The sequence below is a fragment of the Macrobrachium nipponense genome, chromosome 8 (assembly GCF_015104395.2).
Source record: "Macrobrachium nipponense isolate FS-2020 chromosome 8, ASM1510439v2, whole genome shotgun sequence".
NCBI lineage: Eukaryota > Metazoa > Arthropoda > Malacostraca > Decapoda > Palaemonidae > Macrobrachium > Macrobrachium nipponense.
In genome coordinates, this window is record NC_087203.1 from 114863083 (window position 1) to 114873082 (window position 10000).

Here is a 10000-nt window from a genome sequence, read left to right on the forward strand (position 1 = left end):
TAATCTGTCATGAAATTCAGGAGACATAATCTGGCATGAATTTCAGGAGACATAATCTGTCACGAAATTCAGAATACATTATCTGACATGAAACAGAATGCATAATCTGTCAATACTAAATCTGTCATGAATTTCAGGATACATAATCTTTCATAAATTTCAGAATACATAATCTGTCATGCATTTCAGAATACAAAATCTGTCATGAAATTCACAATGCATAATCTGTCATGAAAATAAAAAATCTTTCACGAATTTCAAAATACATAACCTGTCACGAATTTCAGAATACATAATATCATGAAATTCACTATACATAATCTGTCATGCATTTCAGAATGTATAATCTGTCACGAATTTCAGAATGCATAATCTGTCACGAATTTTAGAATACATAATCTGTCACAAAATTTAGAATACATAATCTGACACGAATTTCAGAATACATCATCTGCATTCGTCCAGAAATGATTCGGAAGATGTGTACCTACCTAACAATACAATGAAACTACAACCAAACGTATCCTTTTTGCCATCCGGTTCGACAAGCGCAAGCAACAAGCAACAAGCAACAGCCTCCTCCGACAAGCAGTTGGCAACCAAGTGATCATCTATAAAAAAAATAAACAAATTACAATCTACTTGAGCCCTAGCAACAATCCTCGACCGCGAAGGGAAATAAGCAAGCATCGTGACTCATGGAGAGGGAGAATATTGGGAGTGCTTGTAAGCAAATCTGAACCGCAAAATCTCCGCGTCCTCGTTTTTAATGTGGGTAATTTCACCAAAGAGACGTAATGATTACATTTCCTAGGTAGGTGATTGTAAGTTAGTAAGTCAAATGTGGTAATGGATTATGAATTCTTTGAAGTTCAGTACACTTCCTAGGTATGTGATTGTAAGTTGGTAAGTTAAATCTGACAATGCATAATGAATTATTTGAAATTCATAACATTTCCTAGGTATGTGATTGTAAATTAGTAAGGGAAATTTGACAATGCACAATGAATTGTTTGAAGTTCAGTACACTTCCTAGGTATGTGATTGTAAGTTAGTAAGTTAAATCTGACAATGCATAATGAATTGTTTGAAGTTCATAACATTTCCTAGGTATGTGATTGTAAGTTATTAAGTCAAATTTGACAAAGTATATCGAATTGTTTGAAATTCATAACATTTCTTAGGTATGTGATTGTAAATTAGTAAGTCAAATTTGACAAAGTATATCGAATTGTTTGAAATTCATAACATTTCTTAGGTATGTGATTGTAAATTAGTAAGTCAAATTTGACAATGCACAATGAATTGTTTGAAGTTTAGTACATTTCTAGGTACGTGATTGTAAGTTAGTATAAGTCAAATTTGGCAATGGATTATGAACTGTTTGAAATTCAGTACGTGCCAAAGCCAATAGTTCACCAAAATTATAGCTTTTGTACTTAGGTTCTTGGAATGCACATAACATTCCCATAAAAAGATGCTGTAAATTTACCACGACGGATTCTCAAAAAAGTACAAAGTAAACCTAAAGCCTAAAGCTATCATAATTGTATTCCGTAACAATAAAGTTCTTGGAATTCACATAACATTCCCATATAAAAACAAAAAAAAAAGTCTGTAAATTTACCACGATGGATTCTGCACTCAAATGTTAGCAATATCAAGGATCTGTCACATGTCTTTGCTTCCAAACGGTACCCCCCTCTCTCTCTCTCTCTCTCTCTCTCTCTCTCTCTCTCTCTCTCTCTCTCTCTCTCTCTCAATTTTTCCCGTCAAAGGCATCGCTCCGAGTGTCAGAGAACAACAGGTGAACTGATCTTCGCGGTGGCATTATATACCTCGTGCTATCCAGACTGAACAGATGAAGAATTGACATGCAGACGTAGAGGAGCTTAAGGCTATACAGTTTGAAGGGGAAGACGAATTTTCCCAGTCATCAATCAGAGCCGAAAGCGACCGCCCCCCACCCCCGTCCCCCTTCTCTCTCTCTCTCTCTACCAAATCCTTTTTTCGTCCTCTCCTCGCGTTGCCCTTAAGCCTAATTGACGTTGGACCAAAACAGGTCAAAATGATATTTGGCACCAGTCTCTGACCTTTGAAGGAGAGGAGACGGCCGTTGTTTACCGGAACAGTTTGAGGTTTGAAATATTGAAATAACCCTTATCCCGCGCTCAATATTTTATTAAGTGGTGCGATAAACAATCGGTCTGACTTCAAAGGAACTCTCTCTCTCTCTCTCTCTCTCTCTCTCTCTCTCTTTCTCTCTCTCTCTCTCTCTCTCTACCCTACTTGTGTGGTCATTCTTTTTACGATATCGTCGGTCGGGGCGTCGGCAAAGGGTTCCTTTGAGCGGGCGGTATTTTCGTTCCCGGTAGTAATCCTTCGCGTCGCTTGCGATAAATAAATAAATAAACAAATAAATAAATTAATTAATTAATTAATTAAATATAATCCTTACCTTATTTCTTGTTCTATTTTATTGACTGGTGTCCCTTGATGTTTTTTTTTTTTTATTTTACCTTATTTATTGACTTACATAACATTATTTTTTTTTAATTCCATCTGCTGAAGTTTCTTATCGATATCTATTATTGTACTTTATTCACTGATGTTTCTTAGTATCGTTTGTTATTTCATCTTATTTATTGGCGTTTCTTATCGTTATCTTTCATCTTACTTTATTTATTGATGTTTCTTAACATAATTTTTTAAACATTTTATCTTATCTATTGACGTTATTATCGTTATCTTTCATTTTACTTTATTTATTGACGTTTCTTATCGTTATCTTTCATCCTACTTTATTTATTGATGTTTCATAACATCATTTTTTAAAAATTTTATCTTATTTATTGACGTTCCTTATCTTTGTTTTGTTATTATATTTCATTTACTGACGTTTCGTATCGCTGTCTTTTATTTTACCTTAGTTACTGGTACTTCTTGGCGTTATCCTTTTATTTTATCTTATTTACTGCCGTTTTTAATCGCTGCAGTTATTGTGAAACAGTAAGATGTAGAAATTATTGTGAAACAATAAGATGCAGAAATGATTGTGAAACAGTAAGATGCAGAAATTATTGTGAAACAGTAAGATGCAGAAATTATTGTGAAACAGTAAGATGCAGAAATTATTGTGAAACAGTAAGATGCAGAAATTATTGTGAAACAGTAAGATGCATAAATTATTGTGAAACAATAAGATGCAGAAATTATTGTGAAACAGTATGATGCAGAAATTATTGTGAAACAGTAAGATGTAGAAATTATTGTGAAACAGTAAGATGTAGAAATTATTGTGAAACAGTAAGATGTAGAAATTATTGTGAAACAGTAAGATGCAGAAATTATTGTGAAACAGTACCATACAGCAAGTACTGTGAAACAGTAATATACGGTAATTTTTGTGAAACAGTACGATGCTATAGTTATTGTGAAGCAGAAAGATGCAGCAATTATTGTGAAGCAGTAAGATGCAGCAATTATTGTGAAACAGTAAGATGCGGTAGTTATTATGGAAATAGTACTATGCTGTAGTTATTATGGAAATAGTACTATGCTGTAGTTATTGTGCAACAGTAAGATGCAGCAATTATTGTGATTATTGTGAAACAGTAAGATGCAGCAATTATTGTGAAACAGCAATTACTGGGAAACAGTACGATGCTGTAGATTTTGTGAAACAGTAAGATGCTGTAGTCATTGTGAAACAGTAAGATAAAGTTATTACTGCGAAGCAGTAAGATGCAGTAGTTACTGTGAAACAGTAAGATGCAACAATTATTGTGAAAGAGTAAGATGTAGCAATTACTGTGAAAATGTGAGATGCCGAAATCACTGTGAAACAGTAAGATGCAGTAGATGTTACGCAGCGCCATTCTTATCCCCAATGCCCAGCAACCCGGCACAAACACTTGCCAAAAGAGATGGACCGACCATTTTTCAAAGTCGAGTGATGTGTCATGCATTGCCAAAGTTGATTTTATATATTTTAGATTTACAGACAATTCTAAAATAATTTCATCATATCCATTAAAGAAATAAAACGTGAATTTCAGCTCCGCCTCTACGTTCGTGACAACTGTCAATGACTTTTATTTGCAATAAATAGGAAAATATGGAATTCGTTTCCGTTAACAATACAAGTGCCGGAGTACATCAAAGAAATTCAGACGCCAATGATATTATTTGATATTTCCTTCACACATTAATGGCAACTTTTGGGATCACTCACACCCCTCAGTGTATAAGACGCATTACTGAGACGCAATTCGGGGGACACTACAGATTTTAAAACCTGCCAATTAGGGGAACACAACAGATTTTGAAACCTACCAATTAGGGGGACACAACAGATTTTAAAACTTACCAATTAGCGGGACACAACAGATTTTGAAACCTACCAATTAGAGGGACACAACAGATTTTGAAACCTACCAATTAGAGGGACACAACAGATTTTAAAACCTACCAATTAGGGGGACACAACAGATTTTAAAACTTACCAATTAGCGGGACACAACAGATTTTGAAACCTACCAATTAGGGGGACACTCCAGATTTCAAAACCCACATGTCGACAGATACCGAAGAACAAGATTTGTTCTTATTTGGTAACCCTAAAATTACTAGCCTATAGTCTATAATATTTAGCTCTCAATGGAATGGAATGGAATATAGTAGAGTTTAGGCCGAAGGCCAAGCACTGGGACCTATGTGGTCATTCAGCGCTGGAAGCGAAATTGAGAGTAGGTAGGTTTGAAAGGTGTAACAAGAGGAAAACCTCACAGTTGCACTTTGAAATAATTGTTGGGGGGGGGGGGGGGGGGGGAGAGGATAGCAAGATGGAAGAAAGGTGAATATAGCTAGAGAAAATTAAATGAAAGGGGTTGCAGCTAGGGTCCGAAGGAACGGAGCAAGAACATTTAGTAATGCCTACAGTGCACCGCGTGTAGTGCACTGAAGGCACTACCCCACTACGTGGAGGAACCATATAAATTATCAGCTTTTGACAAAAGATCTCCCAATGCGCCTATGACACTAGCATATATATATTTTTTTAAGAATGTCGTGTCCTTTTTGCTGAGATGATGCCTACGATGTCAAAATAAGTAGAATCGGTTTAAAAACTGCCTTTTTTTACGAGTGTCTGAAGCAGACCTCTCTGATCAGTATAGGATCTCGTGCTTATAAAACACAAAACCCAGGGTTGGGTAATATTCCAACCCAGTTGGTACTAGAGCCAGTTGCTTGTATGGAATCTTTAATCAGAGCACTGGGTATTGGATTTTGGCTTGGGAAGATATGAAGAATATGATCTCCAAACAGTTTTCATCATAGTGCAAATTTATAAGCACTTTTTATATGGCAGGAAGTAATTTTCATATATTTGTATTACTTACTTGAGTTAAATTATAACATCTCTCTCTCTCTCTCTCTCTCTCATAGTTGGACTTTCCAAGTATATTTTATAAGACAAGAGGTAATATTCGTATCTCTTTTATTAGACTCGATTCAAATTACAAAGGAATCTCTCTCTCTCTCTCTCTCTCTCTCTCTCTCTCTCTCTCTCTCATAGTTGGACTTTCCAAGTATATTTTATAGGACAAGAGGTAATATTCGTATCTCTTTTATTAGACTCGATTCAAATTACACAGGAATCTCTCTCTCTCTCACTCTCTCTCTCTCTCTCTCTCTCTCTCTCTCTCTCTCTCAGACACACACGCACCTGAGACCCTAATTATTCCACTCATCCAATTTAGACATTGAAGGTGGAACAGAGATTTCAACCAGTATCGTTTGCAACCTTCACCTAATCAATTCGGAGACATCGAAGCCTGACGCTAAATTGACGCCAAATCTAGCTACCGAACACACCCGAGAATCCGGACACCGTCTCTCTCTCTCTCTCTCTCTCTCTCTCTCTCTCTCTCTCTCTCTATCACGCACACAGCCTGAGTTTCTATGCTAATTTCATATTATGACATGGAGTCATTTCCGTATCTTTTTCTTAAAACTCGACTCAGGTAACAGAGGATTCTCTCTCTCTCTCTCTCTCTCATCAAAGTAGTATAAATAAAACTATGCATTAAAAAAATTACTAAAATTATTTAAAAGCTTCTTTCAAATCATCTGAGGGCAAAGACATTCCTTTACAAAAGAACTCTCTCTCTCTCTCTCTCTCTCTCTCTCTCTCTCTCTCTCTCTCTCTCTCCAATGACACGGGGGTTGACACACGGCCACGACGACGGCAGACGCTAATTTGGTTCAGCTATTATCCATTGGACACACCAAATGACGCAGGAAGCTACGTGCGTATCACGGGCAAGTCGCTTATATTTACACAGGACGTGGAGTTATGCATTGGGTGAAAAGGACCCTCAGAAAAAGAAGGAAAGAGAGAGAGAGAGAGAGAGAGAGAGAGAGAGAGAGAGAGAGAGAGAGAGAGAGAGAGAGAGATTCATTTTATAATGGAATGTCTTTTGCCCTCAGCTGATATGAGGGAGCCTTTTAGTAAATAATAAATAAATTTTAGTTAAATTTCAAAATATTGTTTAATTTATATTGTGCTGATGAGAGAGAGAGAGAGAGAGAGAGAGAGAGAGAGAGAAGAGAGAGAGAGAGAGAGAGAGAGAGTTCTCTTATAAGGGAGTCTTTCGCCCTGAGCTGATATAAGGGATGCTTTTAGTCAATGATTTTAGTTAAATTGCAAAATGTTGTTTAATTTATATTGTACTGATAAGAGAGAGAGAGAGAGAGAGAGAGAGAGAGAGAGAGAGAGAGAGAGAGAGAGAGAGAGAGAGAGAGAGAGTTCTTTTTATAATGGAATGTCTTTTTCCCTGAGCTAATAATATGAGAAGAGGTTTTTAAATGATTTTAGTTAAATTTCAAAAATTTAGTTTTATTTATTTTGTGCCAATGAGAGAGAGAGAGAGAGAGAGAGAGAGAGAGAGAGAGAGAGAGAGAGAGAGAGAGAGAGAGAGAGAGGGTTGTTTCGCAACGAAATTTCTTAGCCCTGAGCTGATTTGAAGAGACAAAGTTTTTTCGCTATTTTTGTATAAATATTTAATATAATTTATATTGCTTTCGTGGCTTTGACATTACTTTAATTTTGATTAATCGTGGTTATAATTTTTAAGTAATTATTCCCTGAATAATAATAATCAATTGTAAAGCCTATCTCCACCTAACAAAACAATAGCGAGTAAAACCATTGAAGCCTATATAATTGTTATCAAAACTATTATAGGTATAAGTTTTTATTGGTGTGAACTACGATCAATAAAGATATTTGCGAAGACGATTGTCACTTATCTCTGTTCTTAATTATTATTCCCGTTTCAATTTTCTCCACTTGTTAACTTTTCTTTCACATTTTATTTATTTATTCATTTACCTAATTTTTTTTGGTTACGTCTTGTTGATTTTCCCTTTTGCTGCGTCATTGTTGATAACTATCTCCTTTTCAATGATGTGTACAATTTTTAACCCAAGTTCTCTTGTACCTTGAACCGTCCAAATATCAGGTAATTTTATTATTTTCCCAAAAATTGGTGCTTAGGTCTTTGAGGCAGTAAAAAGAGACTGAACAAAGTAAACAATGCTGATTCTAGACAAAGGATGGATATAAGTCTTACGAGAACACTGATCCTAGTGCAGGAAACGACAGGAAGATAGCAAGAGGAAAATAAAGATTAAATCAACTGAATAAACCAAATCAGTTTAAATGAGTGATTGTACTTTCAAAGGCGTAATAAATCATATTTTAGACCTTATTTCTCCCTAAAGGTAAAAAAAAAAAATATTTCATTCTTATGGAATAAGACTTATAAAGTTTAGCGAAAAACATAAGAGTTTTATCTGAATACTTTTCCCATCATTGACTGAGCCATCTGCTAAAAATTTTGAGAAATTAAAATATTTCAGTAGTTGTCAATATTTGATGATTATGCAGACTTACGGAAGTGCAAAAAAAAAAAAAAAAAAATAAATAAATAAATAAAATTAAGCCTTCAAAGTATATTTCTTGGAATCGTTCAAATATTTACGTCAACAAGTAACAGCAGAGACATTTGTGGACACAGACGAGGTTTGATTATTGGCAATAGAAGAGTTGAAAGAGCGATAAATCTGTCAGCAACTTGTCAACTATGTAACTCTTCAGTGTGAACAATTGTCGAATATTATGATGGCGATCCCTCCCCTCTCTCCTTGACATATATATATATATGATGTTTGCTTATTTTCCCCAAAATTGCACAGAAATGTATATTTATTGTTCTTCATTTTTTAACCAGAAAAACAGAATGCTCCAGGAATGTTCTCGTATCACCTGCAGAACACAGACAAGAGGACACTCTTTTCCTTCTTCTTCTTCTTCTTCTTCGTCGTCGTCTACATTTTTAATTTTTTAGCAAAAATATCATCCTTTGAGGGTCTATCATTAAGGAGCATAAATGTCAAAATGAAAAACCCGAAAACGTCCGTAAATCAGCGTGCGCTTTGTGCGTCTGTCTGTCTGTCTGTCTGTCTCTCTCTCTCTCTCTCTCTCTCTCTCTCTCTCTCTTCTCGTGGAACCACAGCACCACTACGGCGCCCATCATTTGCCCACAAAACCTTTGCCGGGGCAGGTGAGTCATTTATGTCATTTGCATCGTAATGGCGGATCAAGCGACGTCGGGTTTCCACTGCAACCTCGTCATTTGCCGCGGAAAGGAGAATACAGTACTGGAAGGGAGGGGAGGGGGAGGGGAGGGGCCAAGGGGAGAGGGAAAGACAGTGGGTGAGGAGGGAGGATAGGGCCATTTGGATCTATCCGTCATATGGAGGCAGTAGTGATGATGATGAAAATGACAATGCCAACGATGATAATGAGGAATGGAGGAAGGGCTGGAGGAGGGGTGGGGGGTGGGGGGTGGGAGGGAGGGGCCAGGGATAGAAGGGGGAAACAGGGGGAGAGGGGAAGACAGGGGGAAGGATAGGGCCATTTGGATCCATCCGTCATATGGAGGCAGTAGTGATGATGATGACGAGATGATGATCATGACAATGACAATGATGATAATGAAGAATGAGGAAGGGGGTTGGGTGGTGGGAGGGGTTATGGGGGGGGGGTGTTAGAACGTTACGAAGCCAGGTAAATTGATTAGCTCTACAGCAAGAGGATTCCACAGCTCGCCTTGCTTATTAGGCCAATCAGTTTATAAGTTACGGACGGCACCACGTTGTCATTAGCACCCCTTTCGCTGACGCTAATTATCGGTAAATTAGCGAAGCTAATCAGGATACCCACTCATTATGAAAACGGTCCTTTCCCCCGCCCCCTTTCACTCCCCTAATCCCTTATCCAACCCCTCCTCACCATCCCCAGATGGGGAGGGGAACAACATAAATAAACAAATCAACAGTTGGTGGATAAACACAGGAGAGTTTCTGTGGTTCTGTTCAAGATCACTTCCCTCCCTCCCTCCCTCCCACTTGTTCCTCGGTCCCACCTAACACCCCCACCCCCCCCCCCACCCCCCCCCACCCCCCCCCACCCCCACCCAGCCGACCACCCATCCCAGACTACCACTCCGACATCCCCAAAGGTGGGGTCCCGGGTCCCACGTTATTTAGGCGAAGCCAAATGATGCATTATTGTCCTCGTCGTTTCCAGACCCGAACAAGGGACTGGCATAACAAACGTTCAAATAAATAACATTAAATGATTTCAGAACACGTATACGTATCCAGACGTCTTGTTCCTGTTCTATTCTCTTTTTCTGTTCTGTTCTGTTTAGCTGATCCGTTGTTAAAACGGCGAAAGGCATTTCCTTCGCTTAACAAAAGAACACTGGGGCATCGGAAAAAAAAAAATGACCCGTTTATCTTTGACATGAAATGGAGGTAAATATTCCCACGTGAAAATTAGTGGCAAGTTTAGCATAGAAATGTTGGAAGTAGCTGATGGGAAGCTTATGCGAAAGTGTTAATTATCTTTATTTATTTACTTTTCACT